We start from the raw sequence: 22761 nt of genomic DNA, 5'->3' as shown, positions 1-22761 counted from the left end.
TGGCAGAGAAGCAACTAGAAAAGAAATTTTCAGGCCAATATCCATGACGAATATTGATGCAAAAAATCTACAATAAAATAATGGAAAACCATAACCAACAGCATATCAAAAAGCTTATTGATCACAATCAAGTAGGCTTCATCTCAGTGATAAAAGGTTGGTTCAACATCGACAAATCTATAAACATAATCCATCACATAAACAGAACCAAAGACAAAAATCACATGATTATCTCAATTGATGCAAAGAAGGCCTTCAACAAAATCCCACAGCCCTTTATGCTAAAACTCTTAATAAACTAGGTATCAATGGAACATATCTCAAAATAATAAGAGCTATTTATGACAGACCCACAGCTAATATCATACTGAATGGGCAAAAACTGGAAGCATTCTCTTTGAAAACTGGCAAAAACAAGAATGCCTGCTCTCACCACTCCTATTCAGCATAGTATTGGAAGTTCTGGCCAGGGCTATCAGGCAAGAGAAAGAAATAAAGGTATTCAAATACGAAGAGAGGATGTGTCAAATTGTCCCTGTTTGCAGAAGACATGATTATATATTTAGAAGAACCCATTGTCTCAGCCCCAAAATCTCCTTAAGCTGATAAGCACCTTCAGCAAAGTCTCAGCAATGTGCAAAAATCCCAAGCATTCCTATACACCAATAATAGACAAACACAGCCAAATCATGAGTGAACTTCCATTCACAATTGCTACAAAGAGAATAAAATATCTAGGAATACAACTTACAAGGGATGTGAAGGACCTCTTCAAGTAGAACTACAAACCACTGCTCAAGGAAATAAGAGAGGACACAAACAGATGGAAAAACATTCCATGCTCATGATTAGGAAGAATCAATATTGTGAAAATGGCCACACTGACCAAAGTAATTTACAGATTCAATGCTATCCCCATCAAGCTACCAATGAATTTCTTCACAGAATTGGAAAAAACCACCATCAACTTCATATGCAACTAAAAAAGAGCCCACATAGCCAAAACAATCCCAAGGGAAAAAAAAAAAAAAAAAACAACTGGAGGTGTCATGCTACCTGACTTCAAACTATATTATAAGGTTATTGTAATCAAAACAACTGGTACTGGTACCAAAACAGAGATATAGACCAATGGAACAGAACACAGGCCTCAGCAATAATGCCACACAACTACAACCATCTGATCTTTGACAAACCTGACAAAAACAAGCAATGGTGAAAGGATTCCCTATTTAATAAACGGTGTTGGGAAAACTGGCTAACCATGTGCAGAAAGCTGAAATGGGATCCCTTCCTTACACCTTATACAAAAATTAATGCTAGATGGATTAAAGATTTAAACATGAGACCTAATACCATAAAAGCTCTAGAAGAAAACCTAGGCAATACCATTCAGGACATAGGCATGATCAAAGACTTCATGACTAAAACACCAAAAGCAATGGCAACAAAAACCAAAATAGACAAGCAGGATCCAATTAAACTTAAGAGCTTCTGCACAGTGAAAGAAACTGTCTATAGAGTGAACTGGCAACCCACAGAATGGGAAAAACAATTTTACGATCTACCCATCTAACAAAGGGCTAATATCGAGAATCTACAAAGGACTTCAACAAATGTACAAGAAAAAACACCTCCATCAAAAAGTGGGCAAAGGATATGAACAGAAACTTTTAAAAGAAGACATTTATGCAGCCAACAAACATATGAAAAAAGCTCATCATCACTGGTTTAGAGAAATGCAAATCAAAACCACATTGAGATATCATCTCACGCCAGTTAGAATGGTGATCATTAAAAAATCAGGAGACAACAGATGCTGGAGAGGATGTAGAAAAGTAGGAATGCGTTCACACTGTTGGTGGGAGTGTAAATTAATTCAACTACTGTGGGAGACAGCGTGGTAATTCCTCAAGGATCTAGAAATAGAAATACCATTTGACCCAGCAATCCCATTACTGGGTATATATCCAAAGTATTATAAATCATTCTATTATAAAGACACACACTCACATGTTTTCTACTGTGGCACTGTTCACAATAGCAAAGACTTGGAACCAACCCAAATGCCCATCAATGATAGACTGGATAAAGAAAATGTGGCACATATATACCATGGACTACCATGCAGCTGTAAAAAAGGATGAGTTCATGTCCTTTGCAGGGACATGGATGAAACTGGAAACCATCATTCTCAGCAAACTGACACAAGAACAGAAAACTAAACACTACATGTTCTTACTTATAAGTGGCTGCTGAACAATAAGAATACACGGACACAGGGAGAGAATCATCATACACAAGGGCCTTGAGGGTTAGGGGTTAGGTGAGGAACAGCAGGGGGTGAGGAGACAGCAGCGGGTGAGGAGGTTGGGGAGGGTTGCTTTAGGAGAAATACATAATGTAGATGACAGGGCGATGGATGCAACCAACCACCACCATGGCACATGTATACCAATGTAACAAACCTGCACGATCTGCACATGTACCCCAGAACTTAAAGTATAATACATAAACTTTTTAAAAAATAATACTTTAGAATCTTGACCCTACTTGTTTACAATGTCCTTTGAAAGCTCTGCTCTTGTCTGAAGCCGATCTGGGCACAACAGTTTTGGCACCCATCGAATGAAAATTTTAACAAACTTTAATTTTTCAGTCAGAATTGTGTAAGCTTAACTATTTGACACGTCTATGGTTCTGGCTACTTTTCATGTTGTTAATCACTGCTTCTCTTGGCACCCATAGAATGGAAAGTTTGTTAAACTATACTTTTTCAGTCATAATTGTGTAGACTTAACTAATTGAGATGTCTATGGTATTGGCTATTGTTTGTGTTGTTAATGATTGGTCCTCTTTAAACGGGTATGAACAAGATTAATTTTTCCTTGCAAATTGATGTGGATGATCTACTGCTGTGGGCTTCATCTTCAACAGCATCCCTTCCCTTTTTAAAATGAGTTATACATTGGCAAATTGCTGATTTTTTGGAAGCATTATCCCCATAAACTTTTCATAAAGCATCAATGATTCACCATTCTCCCAATCAAGCTTTACCATAAATTTGATGTTTGATCTTGCTTTAATTTAGCAGAATTCATGTAGTCCTGATAGGAACTTTTTAAAACTCATGTCTTATCTTTCTTAGTTCCTCAAACTAGATCCTGTTCAGGGATATTATAACAAGTCAGTATGAGTTGATTTTTGTGCAAAAACATTTTGAAATCTATGCATAATTTTTTCCTAACAGTATTTTCCATGAACTTTTGGAAGTTCCTTCGTATTGATATAAATTTCAAATATTCAATAGGCTGAACATATATATGATTTCTTCAGAGACTAAAAATTTGCATTCCTTCTAACCTTCCTATCAATGTATCAGTCCCTCTCCTCTACCAAAATTTTAAAAAAAGTGTAAACATATACTTGAACACTTCTAGTGAAATGTGTAACAATATGTCATTAGTGGTGTTTATTCCCTTAAATCAAAATCATCTTTAATCCTCTCCAAAATCTTTACCTTAGTGATTCCCTGGCAACACTAACACATGGTCAATAAGGAGAGTAATATGAGTCTTTATAGCTACTTAAATCCTCAACAACTTAGATAAGAGTTGGCACAAAACAGGCCTCTTCCATCCTTCTGTGTGTGTGGACATTCAAGAATTGAGGATGTAAGAGGAATTTTCTGTAAGAAAAAAATATTTATAAGAACTAATGATGAATATTTAGAGAATATTTTATTAGCTTTTCTTTTCTGCACTGGATGTGGTTGGTTTTGGGGGCCCTGGAACAAAGCTGAATACAGACTAAGAAAGATGGGACATGATAACTTTTGCTTGGGATCTAAAGGATTAAAAGCTATCAAAGGGCAGTAAGGATAATCAGAGTAAATGCAACAAACAAAAACAGTCTACTTACCTTTTGTTGCAGGCAGTAGACTTTACAAAGCAGCAAAGGGAATTGGGAGGTTATCTTCTAGGTTTCCAGTACACCTCACCTTGTTAAGAGGAAGGAGCTCTATGCAAGAAAAGAGAAGATGCATTTTCTTCAGGCAGTCACATCACATCACCTCTGAGGAAACTCAGCCTAATGCTGGATGGATGAATAGAATGTACCAAAGCCTGAAAAGAAAAGCCATTTTTCATTATTGAACCATTGTAATTGCTAGTTTCATACTGAGTGTTAGTCTACTTCCCTGTAATGCACTCCTACTGGTTATTGAAGAAAACATATTATGCATCTTTATCTGTGTAGATACAGACATAGGTAATATATGTATATATTCTGTAATTTGTGTAAATATGCACACATACATATATATGCTAAGTCATATGCCATGTGATGAAAGGAAGGATCCAAGACAAAGAAAAATGTGTGAGTTTGTTTAAATTCTTGAGCCCAGAAATCAATTTATGTAGATAAAAATATACATGTGAAATATACCAAATAATGCAGCCGAATAAAAACTTCGCAGGTAATATGATGGATAGTCAGTGAAACAAAAGTTAATATTAGAGCATCAAATCTTCAGATATTTTGGAAGGGTCTCTTGAGGATTTCTAAAGGCCAGAGAGGGTTTGACTCAATGGATATGATGGAAAAATGGTGAAAGGGCAGAGGATCAGCATGAGAAAAGGTGTAGAGGCAGGTATGTGAACACTTCCTTGCAGATTTAATAAATAGCATGTTTGCCTAACTGAGTCAGACCTAAGTTACCTTTATACAAACCAATAAGAAGGCTGCCTGACTCTCATCTGTACCTTACCTTTTCTGAACTCCCACTGCTCCATTCAGGAGTGACTGTACATTAGAAGGAAGTGGGGACCACACAAGGCTAACATTTTGCTAAAGGAATTTACTTTCCTAGGCTTGGTGCTATCCCCTCAAAGGGCCACTTTGCATACTTTCACTTAAGCATCAGACATGCAAAAGGGCTCTAATCGTTGCATATCATGTCAATGTTGAAGTTAGGTTTTCATGACTATTATCTATAATAATGTTAATATTTAACACATTTGCACTAAGGCAAAATTTTTTTGGTTGCATTTTAGGAAATCCCAGGTCTCTGGCTGTACCATCTGTTCAAGACAAGGTGTAATGCCATTGCTTTGGGGTATTTGGGCCTCCTTCTGCTTATCTCTTGAATTAGAACCCATCTGGATGTCAGCTCATGGCTATGCTTCCTGTAGGTCCAGGAATAGCTTTTCGGAAAAAGAGTAAATACTGTGATGGTTAATACTGAGTTTCAACCTGATTGAATTGAAAGATACAAAGGATTGATCCTGGGTGTGTCTGTGAGGGTGTTGCCAAAGGAGATTAACATTTGAGTCAGTGGGCTGGGGAAGAGAGACTCACCCTTAATCTCATGGGTACAATCTAATCAGTTGTAAGTGTGGATAGAATATAAGCAGGTAGAAAAATATGACAAGAGAGATTGGCCTAGTCTACCAGCCTACATCTTTGTCCTGTCTGGATGCTTCCCACCCTCAAATATCGGACCCCAAGTTCTTCAGTTTTAGAACACTGACTGGCTTTCCTTGAACTCCCATGTATATACATGTATGTGTGTGTGCGTATATATATATATATATATATATATATATATATATATATATATATTAGTTCTGTCCCTCTAGAGAACCCCGAATAATATAAATACAAAAGTGTTGGGTCAAATTATTTTTCTGGTATGGTGTCCACCAACCAGTCTTGCCTATTCTGCTATAGATATTCTAAAGCTAAAATGTGAACTTTTGTGTTCTTTCTTTGTGTTAGCAGTTGATGAAGGACAAAACTAAGAAACACAAGCAAGTAACTTTGTTAAATCAAAATAAACTAATTGAATTTGTCATTTTCAGTAATATAAAAGATATTTTGATTCGGAACCTTTAAGAAATACAATAACCACTATCTAAAAACAATAAAAGAAAGAAAATGATCTCAGTCAAGAGCAAAGGAACTTGGTGATTTTTTAGCCTATTATTGATGAGTGTTACTGATGACGGCTGGAAGTAGGCAAGTGGGAGTTATTCTAAAGGTGTGAATCAGGGAGAAAAATGGTTCAATAAGACTAAAACACAAAATCTTGACTGATCAGGATTGGCTAACGGTTTTAGAAAAACTGATAACAAGACCATTCTTGTAAAGTGTGAACCCTTCCAAGAGCTTTTTGCCTGTATACAGCTAAGAGATAAAGCTGCTCAATCCTCTGGTCACTAGGAAGGACCTGAGAAAGCAGAGTGTTAAATTCATCAAGGAGATTTTTCTTTAAGACTCTGGTTTGGGTGAAAAGCCATGTATTCCTGGGATATATCACGCTAAACTGACATCGACCATGTTTACTTTGAAGTGACAAAAGAATGTAACAGTAGGTTTTATGAAAGAAACAGAACTAGGAAGGTGAGAGTCTTTGGTTCTGGAAACCTGAAATAGATGGAGAAGGAACCAGATTGGAAGAAAGATGGGACATTAGAAGCAATGATAGGGCATGGCTTATTACTGCATCCCAGTAATTGATGTGGGAGGGCTCACTGACAATGGGATGCCTGAAAGGTAAAGAGAAATTTTAGGGATTTCACATGTGTCTGGGCTACACTGTCTACCCCAGATGTGGCTACCAAAGCTGACAAATCCTTCCTTTTATTTTCCTTCTTCCATCCCTTAAGAATTGGTGAAAATTCGTTATGAAGATTTAAGACACTGAGATTTCTCCTCTGGTATAAAAATGACAGGATTGCCTCCCAGGAAATGCAGAATGAGGCTGGGATATGCTTATTTTTTTTTTTTTTTATTTACTAAGTCAGCATTTGCCTAATGTTCCATAGATTTTCTGGAAAACATTGAGAAAATCTGACCATCAACATATCAAAACTCCTTAACGTTTCTTTCAAGTATTATGCAGCATAGATGTGTACCATCCTTTCCATACCATATCACCTTGCTATTTTCTTTTTCTGTCACACTAAAACTTGGGGACAGGGAGACAGCCAGAAAGGGAAACACAGAGGGGACAATGTAATCATATGAGATAATGAATAGACATAGGGATATGAGAGAGACTGAAAAAAATGTATAATGGCTACTCTAGAAATCAAGAAGGAAGGTCTTGGTAAGAGATCCATTAAAACTGTGTCTCATGTGATCTTCTCTAGTTTTGCCAATAATAACGAAGAAAGACAAAAGGAAAGGCATGGCCTCACCGCCATCTTCACCTTCATCTAGGCATTTGCTCCATCTAGCACTGCAGACACTCCACAGTATGGCCTGACATGTCTTTGTAGTCTGTACCTGTTCTTGTGTTTGACAAGCTCTAGGCTGCTCTCCATTGCTCATGTCATCCCTGCTTATAAAACATCCTTCCCACTCATCTCTACTTTCCTCCATTCTATTCTTTACCATGAACCACAGAAGTTTCCTCCTTGGTGAAACTCTCACTGCCCCTTCCAATGAAACATGATGTCTTCTTTCTCTGAATAACCAGAGATGTTCATTCAGACCATACTTCTAACACTTAACATATTCTGTCTTATTTGATCCAAAAATGTTTATGGAACATACTATGTGCCAAAGTCTCTTTTAGGTGCTATTTCTTGCCTTCATGAAATTTAAAATTATTTGTATCCAGTGTTCTTAAAAGTTCTTTAAAAGAGAGGTTATTTCATTCCTCTTAAGTCTTCTGCCTACCCACTGAACATGGAAGGGGTTAGTAAGTCTCTGTCAAATCCAGTGGAATGTAATTCCAATAGCAAATTTTCTTCTTTACTTGAATGACTGTGTTCTGTAAGATTAGTCCTTGTTCCTATAAGTATGACTAGTTCCCTGCCTCTACCAGAGAGTTTCTTTCTTTCTCAGGAAAGTAAATGCATAAGAGATATGCTGGGGATGTTAAGAAAGCCCTCTGGCCTGAGCACTTCGGGAAAGGTCCAGGAATTTCCAAGGTTTTGTGAACCTTCTAATATGGCATGTTTTGTCTTGCTTTTCATACGTCCTCTAAGGCATCAGCAAATGCCCAATGCTGAAAAATGTATCAAAGAGAAATTGTTCTTAGTTCTGAGGGGAAAGCTACTGGGTTGCAGAGTTGTCATTTGACTGCTCTGAGGAGTTTCTCTGGAGTATCACCCTCCAGTCTGAAGAATCCAGTCTACCCTGGACAGTAAAAATGCAGTGAGAGCCATGACCTGAAGGGATCTCAGGGAAAATATAGACGCGTTAACATGTTCACGTTTGAAGCCTTGGTTTGAGGGATTGTGCCACAAAAGCTCAATGACCAATACAATACATGAATGAATCAAAAGACAACAAAGTACAAGTTGGGCAAGCAGTGGCAAGATTATGCTGGAACAAAGTTAACCACAACACAGCCAGTTTGGCCTGTTCCTGGCTTCTCCACAACGTTGACATTTGCTGATATCGCTCAATGCACCACCATCTTCACAGTGTGTCTTTCTTCTCTCTAGAAGTTTGCCATGAATGAGGGGACTTCATCTTTTTGTTGTTTTTAATCAGCCCCATAGTCCTTTTTATTTATTTTGAGATGAAGTCTCACTCTGTCACCCAGGCCAGAGTGCAGTGGCATGATCTTGGCTCATTGCAATTCTCATGCCTCAGCCTCCCGAGTAGCTGGGATTACAGGCATGCGCCACAGCAACCAGCTAATTTTTCTGTATTTTTAGTAGAGATGGGGTTTCACCATGTTGGCCAGGCTGGTCTCAAACTCCTGACCTCAGGTGATCCACCCGCCTCAGCCTCCCAAAGTGCTGGGATTACAGGCGTGAGCCACCATGTTCATCATAGCTCCATAGTTCTTTGTGCAGAGCTGAGCACATAGAAGTGGGCTGAAATGAACAAGGGGAAACTGATCTTGTAGGGATATTTGTGGCCCAGCCTCTCTACAAAGTATCTCAGATCCTTAATATCCTAAAATGCTTCAGCTGTGTCTTTCTCATAATGTGTAGTCCTAAGCATCAATTGCTCTTTCTTTAAGATGACTTTTTTAAAATAATATTTTCCCAATATTCCAAACACACTATCTATGAGAGGGAGAGAGAGAAAGAAAGAAAAGACAGAGGACACACACATATAATGAAAATTAGCCATTATATGTCATGGTCCCATGGTAACAATGTTAGCCTCTTCCTTCCATCTTTTCTTATCAATATAAACATACAAATACAAATACACACAAAAACATACAAATATAAATATCACATCATTAGCATGGTACAATTTAAGAAAGCCATGATTGTAATGTTTTGATCCTCTCCTCACCTTGATTGCTCTGGTTAACAGTGAACTCTGATTGAGACCTGTCCCTAAAACCCTGAATCTGAACCTTTAAATTTTACCTTGTAGAGACATGATTACCAGCATTTAACTTGGTCTATTAGTTAGAATGCTCTTTGGGAACTTCAACTTGGCATTAAAAATTGCTCTATTTCCCATAGATGCCTTTGGCACATAAGTTCTGATGAATTTTTAGAACAATGAATGAATGCTTTCATAATCTTATTCTCTACAATTCAACATATTGGATCTCGATGATGGAGTAGGAACCTGGATGGCAACCAGAAGTCAAGCAGAAGCATCTCACTATGCAAGCTGCTCTGTTATCTCACTGCTCCAAAGCTGTGGTGGTCATGGCTGCCAAATGTGTGGTGATAGCCATATGCATGCTGAGACCTTCATGGGGAAATGCCAGTCCATCAGGAATAAAACACAAAGCATGCTTCCTTTGCTTCATTTTAAAAACTATTTTGTCTTGCATAAAAACTTTTCTGAGAGGAAATTTTCCAAGTTCTCCTAAACAAAGTGTGGCAGGTTACCTTGGCTATTGTCAACATCAGCTCTAATAACATGAACTACTTTCTGAAAATAAAGTGGGTAATGTCTTCCCAGCTCTAGTTGTTAGCACAAATACTCTCCCACAGATTTATGGGAAAATCAGCTTCCCAGAAGGATAGTTGAGAGACTCAGTGATGGTCCCTCAGGGAAAGAGAGAGAGGCCTAACTCACATCACTGGATTTGTCCAAAAGCAAAGTATTTAGAATTCAGGAAATCTTCAGAGGTTGGAATTAATTAAGCATGACATGAATAACTAGTAAAGTAAATGATGTATCTCTTGATACTAACAATAGGTCAAAACTCATTAATAAGGACTGTTTATCAACAAGAATGTTACTGTGGGATGTGGGTAGTGACAGGTCAGTTGTAACTAAGCAGGGTCAGAGTTGGCCACCAGCCATAGCAAAACTGATTTTTTTCTGAAAGATGCTAATATGGAGTTAGAACAGCTAATGGACCAGGTTATCCAGAAGATACATGATCTCTACCACCCATGAAAGAAATGCAACATAAAATTGGGCAATACTGGGTTATACAGTCATAATTTACAAAAAGAAAGCCAAAAACAATAGGGCAAAAAGACTGCCCATTTTGCTTTGTAACTTTTTTTTAGAATATCCCTTAAAATTTTTTCATTTGATTTTTAAAATGAAATAAATGCTATTAAGACCCTAAGTTCCTCCTCATACCGAGCACATAAGACATCAATAATTTTCAATGTTTGCTAGTTGATCAGTTGCTGTTGAGGACAAGCAAAGTCTAATTTCATACTAAATATTTTATGATTATTTTATTCTTATGTTATAAACTCAGGTGTATTGTGGCAGTCAGGGTTTTCTCCCACTGAATCATGTGACATTTAAAATCAAAATGATTTAAAGGGCAGTTAGGAAGTCTTAAAATAATTTAATTAGGTGTTAGTATTTACTTAAGCAAATTTCTTTAACTGCTTGGGACTCCAATAGTTTTGTGGATCTGGGTTGATTCTGCCTTTTCTGTGTATATTACATGTATATTGTCAGACACTATATGTGAAAGCCTGAAAAAGGTCAAAATACTATGAACACTGAATACCATCATCATCATCATCATCATCATCAAAAATAAACACTGTAGTGCAAAACTAGTTTAAAAAAAAATCACTTCTCACACTTATTACTTCTGTGCTAGAAACCTAGCAGACACCCGAACCTACCTTACCCTAAAGACACATGACCACCCATCCCTGACACTATCACCCAATACAACCCACACTAGGACCAAGCTATTGGTGCTTGTTACTAGTGTTTTCACAAGAGCAGCATGAATGTTTCAAGTTTTTATCCTCTCTCCAAAATAAGCAATTGCATCATGTTGACTGGATATGATACCCTATTTCACATTTTTCAGAAACTATATTTTCTTGGGAGACTGTTAATTGGTGGCCTGCAGCTGACCACCAATAGAGCTACAAGTCCGTAACTGGAGGACTTAGTGCCGTAGTGAAGCATCCATTGAAGTGAGGGCACAAAGGCATGGCCCCCTACAGGGTGAAAGGAGAGGGAAGGTGGATGATAAATGAATGACCAAGGGGTCAACTTCTTGAATGAGTGCCTGTCCTGCGCCTAACATGGAGGCTAGAATTGCAAGAAAGAAAAGACACAGTCCTGTTCCTCAAGACTTATCCAATCTAGTTGAGATGATGTGTATAAAACATATTTTTGAAAAAACACAAAATATAAGATTCTGTTCTCATGAGTGGAGTTGGATAGCAGAAAACACATGCTAAAGGAGTTTAGAAAAAGTAGCCTGCAGATTTCAGTGATGGGGGAAATACACAAAGGGATTGAACTTGTGCTGTGCCTTACAAACACAGGTGGAATACCTGGATGTATGGAGGATAAAATGGGAAGTAAGGATGCTAGGCCATACCAAGCAGATGGACTGTGTAGGGAATAGTGGGATAATGAAAGGTCTTGACATCTTGTCAAAGTCTAGACTCAGTGCAGCTGAAGGTGAAGACCCACTAGAGATTTTGAGTTGGGAATAGCCTGACAATATCAAACAGCCAAAAATACAAAACAGCAATCAGTTTTGGGCTTTTCCCATGGGTACAGAGAACTGAGGGATTAATTCAGGTATGACAGACTACATATTTTCTATGGCCTCTAAAGCATACCCAGCATTTCTAATGCACAGCCCTCCACAATCACTGCAGGTTTATGGGTGTCCAAGCCCCACCATAGGAAAGGGTTTATTCAAGAGCTAGTTGTTGAAAAAAAGAAAGCTGTCAGTATTTAAAATAATAAATAGGGTGATGGTTAATTCCCAAATTAGGTACTCCTAAACTAGTGAAAATTTACAAAAATACCCCTGTTCAGAATTTAAGACAATTAATCCAGAGGATACAAATCTTTTCCCCTGTGAAAGGAACAATGGTTAAAAGCACAGACTTCAGAATCAGAACATCTAGGTTTGAATCCCAGCTCAGACACTTACTTGCTATGTGACTTTGGATAAACTTATTAACCTTTTTGGGCCTTGGTCCCCCACTTATATAATAAGCAACCTACTTATGGGTAAATCTTATGGATATGTTACAGGAATTAAAGAAACTGAGGAGAGCTCCACCAAGATGGCCAAATAGGAACAGCTCCGAAGTACAGTTCTCAGTGAGAGTGACGCAGAGGACAAGTGATCACCGCATTTCCAACCGAGGTACCAGGTGCATCTCAATGGGACTGGTTGGATAGTGGGTATAGCCCAAGGAGGGTGAGCTGAGGCAGGGTTGGGTGCTGTCTCACCGGAGAAGTGCAGTGAACCAGAGGACACCCTGTCCTACACAACAGAGGCCATGGGGGCTTTTACAGCCACTCTGGCACTCTGGTTCAAATACTGCACTTCTCTTGCAGTCTTTGCAGCCCACAGACCAGGAGACTCCTGCAAGTGAACAAGTGTCTTGGGTTTCCAGCACAATAACCTGCAAAAATCTGGGTGGCTTTTTAACTGGTGCCTGAAATGACTGCAAAACAGGGCCACACATTCCCCTGAAAAAGCAGGGGCTGAAGGCAGGGAGCCAGGTGATCTGGCTCAGTGAATCCCACCCCAACAAGACCAGCAATCTGAAACACACTGGATTGAGAGTATCACAGCCAGCACAGCAGTTTGAGCTTGACCCAGGATGGTCAAGCTCCATGGGGAGAAGGGCATCCACCATTACCAAGGCAGTCTGCCATTACTGAGACAGTTCTAACCTTACCTGTGTAAACAAAACCATAAGGATGTTTACACAGCAGCTGGACAGAGCCTGTGGCAGCTCAGTGAAGCCTCTGCAGGCAGACTGTAACTAGATTCTCTCCTTGATGGGCAGGGCATCTCTGAAAAAAGGCAGCAGCATGTCAGGGACTCATAAACAAAACCCCACCTTCCTGGGAGAGAGCACCTGGGAAAAGAGGCGGTTGTGAGTTCCACAGTAACAAACTTAAATGTTCCTGCCCAGCAGCTCTAAATGGAACAACGGAGCTCCCAGCACAGCTCTTGAGCTCTAATAAGAGACAGACTTCCTCCTCAAGTGGCTCCCTGACTCCCATATATCCAAAAAGGCACCTGATAAAGGACAGCTCTGGCTCACATCTGGTAGGTACATTCTGGGACAAAGATACCAGAAGAAGAAACAGGCAGCAACTCTTACTGTTCTGCAGCCCCTGTGGGTAATTCCCAGGAAAGCAGGGTTAGGAGTGAAGCTCCAGCAGTCCTGCAGCAGAGAGGCCTGTTAGAAGGAAAATGTAAAAAACAGAAAGAAATAGCTGCAACTTCAACAGAAAGGACATCCACTCAGAGACCTCATCCAAAAGTCACCAAGTTCAAAAACCAAAGGTAGATAAATCAACAAAGATGGGAAGAAACCAGCACAAAAAGGATGAAATCAGCAAAAACAAGAATACCTCTCTTCCTTCAAGGGGTCACAACTCCTTACCAGCAAGGGAATAAAACTGGAAAGAGAATGAGTTTGATGAATTGACAGAAGCAGGCTTTAGAAGGTGGGTAATCACAAACTTCTCTGAGCTAAAGGAACATGTTCTAACCCAATGCAAAGAAACTAAGAACCCTAAAAAAAGGTTAGATGAAATACTAACTAGAACAACTAGCTTAGAGAAGAACATAAATGACTTGATGGAGCTGAAAAAAAACAGCACAAGAACTTCACAAAGCATAAACAAGATTCAATAGCTGAACTGATCAAGCAGAAGAAAGCATATCAGAGATTCAAGACCAACTCAATAAAATAAAACTAGAAGGCAAAATTAGAGGAAAAAAGACTAAAAAGAAATTTTAAAAGCCTCTAAGAAATATGATTATGTGAAAAGGCCTAATCTACATTTAATTGGTGTACCTGAAGAGGATGGAGAGAATAAAACCAAGCTGGAAAACACTCTTCAGGATATTATCCAGGAGAACCTCCCCAACCTAGCAAGGCAGGCCAACATTCAAGTCCAGGAAACACAGAGACCACCACAAAGATATTCCTCAAGAAGAGCAACCCCAAGGCACATAATCATCAGATTCACCAGGGTTGGATGAAGGAATAAATGCTAAGAGTAGCCAGAGAGAATGCTTGGGTTACCCACAAAGGGAAGCCCATCAGACTCAAGTGGATCTCTCAGCAGAAACCCTAAAAGCCAGAAGAGAGTGGGGACCAATATTCAACATCCTTAAAGAACAGAACTTTCAACCTAGAATTTCATGTCCAGCCAAACTAAGCTTCGTAAATGAAGTAGAAATAAAATCCTTAAAAAACAAGCAATTGCTGAGAGATTTTGTCACCACCAGACCTGCCTTGCAAGAGCTCCCAAAGGAAGCACAAAACATGGAAAGGATCAACCAGTACCAGCCACTGCAAAAATGTACTGAATGGTAAAGACCATTGACACAATGAAGAAACTGTGTCAACTAATGGGCAAAACAACCAGTTAATATCAAAATGGCAGGATCAGAGTCACACAAAACAACATTAACCTTTAATATAAATGGGCTAAATGCCCCAATCAAAAGACACAGACTGGCAAATTGGATAAAAAGTCAAGATCCATTGGTATGCTGTATTCAGGAGACCCATCTCACCTGCAAAGACACACAAAGACTCAAAATAAAGGGATGGAGGAAGATTTACCAATCAAATGGAGAGCAAAAAAAGAGCAGGTTTGCAATCCTAGTCTGATAAAATGGACTTTAAACCAACAAAAATCAAAAGAGACAAAGAAGGGCATTACATAATGGCAAAAACAAGAAAAGCTAACTATCCTAAATATATACACATCCAATACAGGAGAACCCAGATACACAAAACAAGTTCTTAATGACCTACAAACAGACTTAGACTCCCACATAATAATAGTGGAAGACTTTAACACTCCACTGTCAATATTAGACAGATCAACTTGACAGAAGATTAACATGGATATCCAGGACTTAAACTCAGATCTGGACCAAGTGGACCTAATAGACATCTACAGAACTCTCTACCCCAAATCCACAGAATAAACATACTTCTCCACCACATTGCACTTACTCAAAAATTGACCACACATTTGGAAGCAAATCACTCCTCAGCAAATGCAAAAGAACAGAAATCCTAACAAACAGTCTCTCAGACCACAGTGCAATCAAATTATAACTCAGGATTAAGAAACTCACTCAAAACTGCACAACTACATGGAAACTGAACAAACTGCTTCTGAATGACTACTGGATAAATAATGAAATGAAGGCAGTAATAAAGATGTTCTTTGAAACCAATGAGAACTAAGATACAATGTACCAGAATCTCTGGGACACATTTAAAGCAGTATCTAGAGGGAAATTTATAGCCCATATGAGAAGTAAGGAAAGATCTAAAATTGACACCTTATCATAATTAAAAGCTAGATGAGCAAGATCAAACAAATTCAAAACCTAGCAGAAGACAAGAAACAAGCAAGATAAGAGCAGAACTGAAGGAGATAGAGACCCAAAAAAAACCTTTAAAAATATCAATAAATCCAGGAGCTGGTTTTTTGAAAATATCACCAAAATATATAGGCCACTAGCCAAACTAATACAAAAGAAGAGAGAAGAATTGAATAGATGCAATAAAAAAATGATAAAGGGGATATCACCACCAATTCCACAGAAATACAAACTGCCATCAGAGATTATTATAAACAACTCTGTGCACATAAACCAGTAAATCTAGAAGAAATGGATAAATTCCTGGACACTTACACCCTCCCACGATTAACCAGGAAGAAGGCGAATCCCTGAATAGGCCAATAACAAGGTCTGAAGTACAGGCAGCAATTAATAGCCACCAACCAAAAAATGTCCAGGTCTAGATGGGTTCACAGCAGAATTCTATCAGACATACAAAGAAGAACTACTACCATTCCTTCTGAAATTATTCCAAACAATACAAAAAGAGGGAATCTTCCATAACTCATTTTATGAGACCAACATCATCCTGATACCAAAATCTGACAGAGTTACAACTAAAAAAGAAAATTTCAGGCCAATATCTATGAAGAACATCGATGCAAAAATCTTCAATAAAATACTGGCAAACTGAATGAAATAGCACATCAAAAAGAGTATCAATCATAATCAAGTAGGATTCATCTTGGGGATGCAAGATTGTTTCAACATAATCAAATCTATAAGCATAATCCATTGCATAAACAGAATCAAAGACAAAAACCACATGGTTATCTCAATTGATGCAGAGAAGGCCTTCAACAAAATTCAACAGCCCTTTATGCTAAAAACTCTTAATAAACTAGGTATCTATGGAACATATCTCAAAATAATAAAAGCTATTTATGACAAACCCACAGCCAGTATCACACTGAATGGACAAAAACTAGAAGCATTCCCTTTGAAAACTGGTACTAGACAAAGATGCCCTCCCTCACCATTCCTATTCAACATAGTATTGGAAGTTCTAGCCAGAGCAATCAGGCAAGAAAAAGAAATAAAGGGTATTCAATTAGGAATAAAGGAAGTCAAATTGTCTCTATTTGCAGACAACATGATTGTATATTTAGAAGACCCCATTGTCTCAGCCCAAAATCTCATTAAGATGATAAGCAACTTCAGCAAAGTCTCAGGATACAAAATCAATGTCCAATACTCACAAGCATTCCTATACACTGATAACAGACAAACAGAGAACAAATCATGAGTGAACTCCCATTCACAATTGCTACAAAGAGAATAAAATGCCTAGGAATACAACTAACAATAGATATGAAGGACTTCGTCAAGGAGAAATACAAACCACTGCTCAAGGAAATAAAAGAGGACACAAATAAATGGAAAAATATTTTATGCTCATGGTTAGGAAGAATCAATGTTGTGAAAATGGCCATACTGCCCAAAGTAATTTATAGATTCAGTGCTATCCCTATCAAACTACCATTGACCTTCTTCACAGAACTGGAAAAAAACACCTTAAACTTCATATGCAACCAAAAAAGAGCCTGCATAGCCAAAACAATCCTAAGCAAAAAGAACAAAACTGGAGGCATCATACTACCTGCCTTCAAACTATACTACAAGGCTAGAGTCATAAAAACAGCATGGTACTGGCACCAAAACAGAGATATAAACCAATGTAATAGAACAGAGGCCTCAAAAGTAAAGTCACACATCTACAACCATCTGATCTTTAACAAACTGGGCAAAAATAAGCAATGGGGAAAGGATTTCCTATTTAATAAATGTTGTTGGGAAAACTGGCTACCTATATTCAGAAAGATAAAACTGGACACTTTCCTCACACCTTATACAAAAATTAACTCTAGATGAATTAAAAATTTAAACATAAGACCTAACACCATTAAAAACCCTAGAAGAAAACCTAGGCAATACCATTCAGGACATAGGCATAGGCCAGGACTTCATGACTAGACACCAAAAGCAATGGCAACAAAAACCAAAATAGACAAATGGGATCTAATTAAACTTAAGAGCTTCTCCACAGCAAAAGAAACCATCATTATAGTGAATCAGCAACCAACAGAATGGGAAAAAAAAGCAGTTGCAAGCTACCCATCTGACAAAGGGCTAATATCCAGAATCTACAAAGAACTAAAACAAACATACAAGAAAAACAAACAACCCCATCAAAAAGTGGGCAAAAGATATGAACAGACACTTTTCAAAAGAAGACATTTATGTGGTCAACGAACATGAAAAAATGCTCATCATAACTGGTCATTAGAGAAATGCAAATCAAAACCATATTGAGATATCATCTCATGCTAATTAGAATGGTGATCCTTAAAAAATCTGGAGCCAACAGATGCTGGAGAGGATGTGGAGAAACAGAAATGCTTTTCCACTGTTGGTGGAAGTGTAAATTAGTTCAACCATTGTGGAAGACAGTGTGGCAATTCCTCAAGGATCTAGAAACAGAAATATCATTTAATCCAGCAATCTCATTACTGTATATATACCCAAAGGATTATAAATTGAGTCTTTTATAATACACATGCACACACATGTTCATTGAGGCACTGTTTACTTGGAACCAACCCAAATGCCCATCAAAAATAGACTGCATAAAAAAATGTGGCAATATACACCATGGAATACTATGCAGCCATAAAAAAGGATGCGTTCATGTCCCTTGCAGAGACATTGATGAAGCTAGAAACCATCATTCTCAGCAAACTGGCACAAGAACAGAAAACCAAACACCACATGTTCTCCTTCATAAGTGGATAATGAATAATGAGAACACATGGACACAGAGAGGAGAACATCACACACTTGGGTCTGTTGAGGGGTGGGGAGATAGGAGAGGGGTAGCAAGGGGTCGGGAGATTGGGGAAGGATAACATTGGAAGAAATATCTAATGTACGTAATGGGGGAATGGAGGCAGCAAACCACCATGGCATGTGTAAACCTATGTAACAATCCTACAAGATCTGCACCTATACCCCAGAACTTAAAATTTAAAAAATAATAATAATGTAAAAAAGGGGGGAATAGAATTAAAGAATCAATATTTGTAAATTACTTAAAACACTAAGAGTTAAGGACATAGAATATGCTATTACATGTTTGTTAATAATAAATAAACAATATAGAAGAAAGCAGAACTTCCCTTAGTATTAAGGTGGTTCATAGGGATTTGTTTAATCCACTTAAGAGATGTAAATATTTTAAGAATTCTAGAGAATTAATTATAGTAGTGTCCCAACATGAATGGATTGGGGGAATTATGCAGATTTGTGTTTTCTGTTGTCACAACTGTGAAGTAAAGTTGTGGAGGAAGGAGGAGCTACTGTCATCTAGTGGGCAAAGACTAGGGATGCTTCTAAACATCCTATAATACACAGGATTGCTCCCACATAATGACAACTTACTCTGCCCAAAGTGTCAATAGCATCAAGGTTCAGAAATCCTGGATTATATGTACTTGTTGCTGTTCATTATGATCAAGAGATTCTCATGAAAAACATCATAGCAGAGCAAGAACAAAAAGAAAATCCTGCATCTATCTTCTAATGCACTTCTTGTATTCTTTATATTCCTCTGCTAACCCATTGTTGAACTCTGGTTACTGATTAAGGTTTTCCATTGTAGGCTTTAAATCAGAACAGAAGGAGTGAACATTGAGAAAGTGTTTTCTCATTTCAGTCCAGCACGATGAGCTAGCATCATCAATATGTTCATTTTGTGCCAAATGGAGTGTGTTGTAGAGAAAGAACAAAAGCTCTTCCCTCAGGGATCATTCTCTTTGGTTGAAGAAACAAGGGCCACACCTAGGAAATTATTAGGAAGTCTTATATAAACTGTGTGTGACCAAGGTTGAGAACATAATTTGAGACCACAAGTGCCCCAACTGGTCCTGGAAAGAAGACATTGGCATAGCTATAGATTATGTGAAGGCTTGGCAGACACTATCAAGTCTAAGTTAAGCTTGAGAGGTGTATAGGATCTCAGCAGATGAAGAAAAAGTATTCTTTTGATTAGTACTATGCCTAGTGAAAGTGTGGTGGTGGGAATATTTGTGTGTCCAAAGGACAGTGAGGCATTCTCTCTGGAAGGACTATTTCAGAGGCTGGAAGGAGAGTGGAGAGAAGCTTGGTAAGAATAGAAAATAAGTTTAAATAAAGAGGGAGCTAGTGAAAGCATTTATTTTTCTCAGTATGGGAAAATTTGTTCAAGTTCTTCATACATGAAAACAACAAAAAGAAAAGGTGTTTAAAAAGGGGCTGCATATCAGCATGAAGGTAGACTTCAGCAAGGAAAGAACATGGATGAATCCCACTTCCTGCCCTTGCTATGAGGTGAGGAAAGGGGCCTTCTGCCCTGGAGTCCGACGCATAAAGCACAAGCTGCTAAATCAGTTGTGCTTCATGGGAAAGGTGTTGTTTAACCTAGCAACAGTTTTAAGTTTGTACACATTTGCATGCCAAGATGTGCTACCATACAGTGTCATTTACAAACACCACCACGAGCCCAGCCTTTAGCTTGGGGTGGGTATTCATGTTTACTTAGCTATGTGGGTTTCCTTTTTTCTTTCTTTCTTTTTTTTTTTTTGGTTGCTAAATTATACATGTAAATCAATATGTATCTTGAATTTACATACCAAATGCAAATGGTGTGACTGTCACTTTTTCTCCTGTTCCATATTTGTTCTCTGCAGAATGAATACCATATGCACCTTCACTGAATCACTCTGGGCCTTTGCCCTTTTTGCTTCTCAGAAAATAATCATGGATGAAGTGGAAGAAAGATTTCCACAGGGCATTCCAAACACACAAGCAGTGAGGCTTTACTGCACATGCCCTAATAATAGAAGTTCAGAATCAGAATTAGACAGTTAATGTAAACTAAGGAAGCGTGGCCAATATCAGACAATAGCTGTGACTGGAGAATGGAAGCCTGACTGACAGATACTATGTTTAAAAAGAAAAGTACACCTGCTGGGAAGTAGGGAACACACACTAGGCCAAAGGGCTTAAGAGCTACTCATTGGCTGCCATCATCATGGGCGGGCAGCAGTCAGAGTGCAGGTCAAAAGGTCATAATTCTTCTGAGGGATCTTGGCTCTTGCCCCAGTGCCCTTGTCAAGCATAAGCCCTTGTACTCCTGGGAGGTGACCAGCATTGATCTGTAGTCCCCAATTCCTCATAAGATGGTTCCCTCTTTTCTTGGCTGATCTGCAATTCTTTGAGGGCCTAGGACTCTAGATGCTATCTCTGGGCAGGGTCCAGGACCTTTTCTTTCCCCTTCTAGCCTATGCACATGGACTTGCAGACAGCATGGCTCATTTGCCTTCCTAATTAGTCAGTTTAGTGTTTATAACCCAAGCCCCAAGCAGACACCCTCTCTAGGAAATCCTGCTCCATCATTAATTAAAAAAAAAAAAATCAAATAGACTCTTCGACATAAATTCCAGGAATATTTTGGAGCAGAAAAACAAATTAGCTTTCCCCTGGTGCCCTCTTCTAATTCTGGCTCTAAGATTCTACCCTTATTTCTGACATTGTCTGTCTTCATGTGAAATAATTTCTACTATTAACTGCATAAAATTGGCAAATTAATTCTGAGGGTTTAAAAAAAAACTAAGTCTGAGTTTGATCCTTTTCACCAAATCTCATTGCAATTTTTTTTGCTAGTTCAATACAGTTTCCCATTAAGAGCTATCAAATTCAATCAAGGTACTCAATTCTTATAGTTCAACTTTCCTAAAATTCAGCACTCTTCTCTCCTTCTCAAGAAACTTTGCTAACAACATGCATAGAGTTGTCATTCAGCCTTAGTTACATCAAACAGATGCATTTCAGATCTTTCATATCTAAGACAGGAACAGTAAGACCTTAATAATTTCCAAATGGAAACAAAGTTCTTCCATCATTGACAACCATGCTGTGTCAGCGCCGCAGATTCCATGATCCCAACCAACTGGTGGAAAGAGCTCTACTCCTTTCCTTCTGACCTTTCCCCATTCCTCACCTACTGAAGGGCTTCTTTGGGAATCCGGTTGTATTTGAAGGCCAGTGGCTAATTTCAAAGACCAAAGCATTTCAGAATTCTCACCACTACCTTTAAGAATGAGAGTGAATGCTCAGAATACCTTAAAATAACTTAATCTGTGCTTATTTAATTTACTTCCTCCATACCCACATGCACATATATCATTCTTTTTGTGTGTGCACCAGGAGAGAAAGCAAACCAATGTATACTGTAATGGAACCACTAATGAGCTGATGCTATCTACTGGCCTCTTTAAAATGCTGTTCCCTTCCTGTTTTGCATTTGTTGGGTTATAATTTTAAATTACCTATTCATCTCCAGCTCTCCTCCTTACCCCTCCCCTCTTTAGTGCTATCCTCCCTCTTTCTTTCTGTATTCCAAGAATCACATTTTCTTAAGAACTGACAGATTCACACTTTTATGTGCATACACACATACGTGTATGCACACAAAGACCATACCTTATGATCACCCGATTTTAGGTTGAAAAAGGCATGTGTGTGTGCACAAACTGTCTTTCTCTGTAGCTCCCTTCTTCCAAACAATGTTCTGAGCTTCAATTTCCAGACACACAGCATTATTTGTTTGCTGGAGAGTCTGTTTCTTAAAAGGTGGCTTTTTGGCCAGGCGCGGTGGCTCAAGCCTGTAATCCCAGCACTTTGGGAGGCCAAGGCGGGTGGATCATGAGGTCAAGAGATCGAGACCATCCTGGTCAACATGCTGAAACCCCGTCTCTACTAAAAAAATTACAAAAAATTAGCTGGGCACGGTGGCGCGTGCCTGTAATCCCAGCTACTCAGGAGGCTGAGGCAGGAGAATTGCCTGAACCCAGGGGGCGGAGGTTGCGGTGAGCCGAGATTGCGCCATTGCACTCCAGCCTGGGTAACAAGAGTGAAACTCCGTCTCAAAAGAA

General features: G+C 38.6%; 1 long non-coding RNA gene across 2 annotated transcripts in view; it reads right to left on the bottom strand.

Moving 5' to 3' along the window:
- The window catches only part of LOC144579051 (uncharacterized), a 507171-nt gene that overhangs the window by 6786 nt on the left and 477624 nt on the right, over positions 1-22761 (bottom strand). The window contains exon 7 of one of the 2 annotated variants that reach the window (XR_013525873.1): positions 3922-4124. This is a non-coding gene — a long non-coding RNA (uncharacterized LOC144579051). The remainder of the gene's footprint in view (positions 1-3921; positions 4125-22761) is intronic. The other variant, XR_013525875.1, reaches the window with a different exon arrangement.

The sequence above is a fragment of the Callithrix jacchus genome, chromosome 13 (genome assembly GCF_049354715.1).
Source record: "Callithrix jacchus isolate 240 chromosome 13, calJac240_pri, whole genome shotgun sequence".
Taxonomy (NCBI): Eukaryota; Metazoa; Chordata; class Mammalia; order Primates; family Cebidae; genus Callithrix; species Callithrix jacchus.
This window is presented reverse-complemented; position numbering and strand designations above follow the sequence as displayed.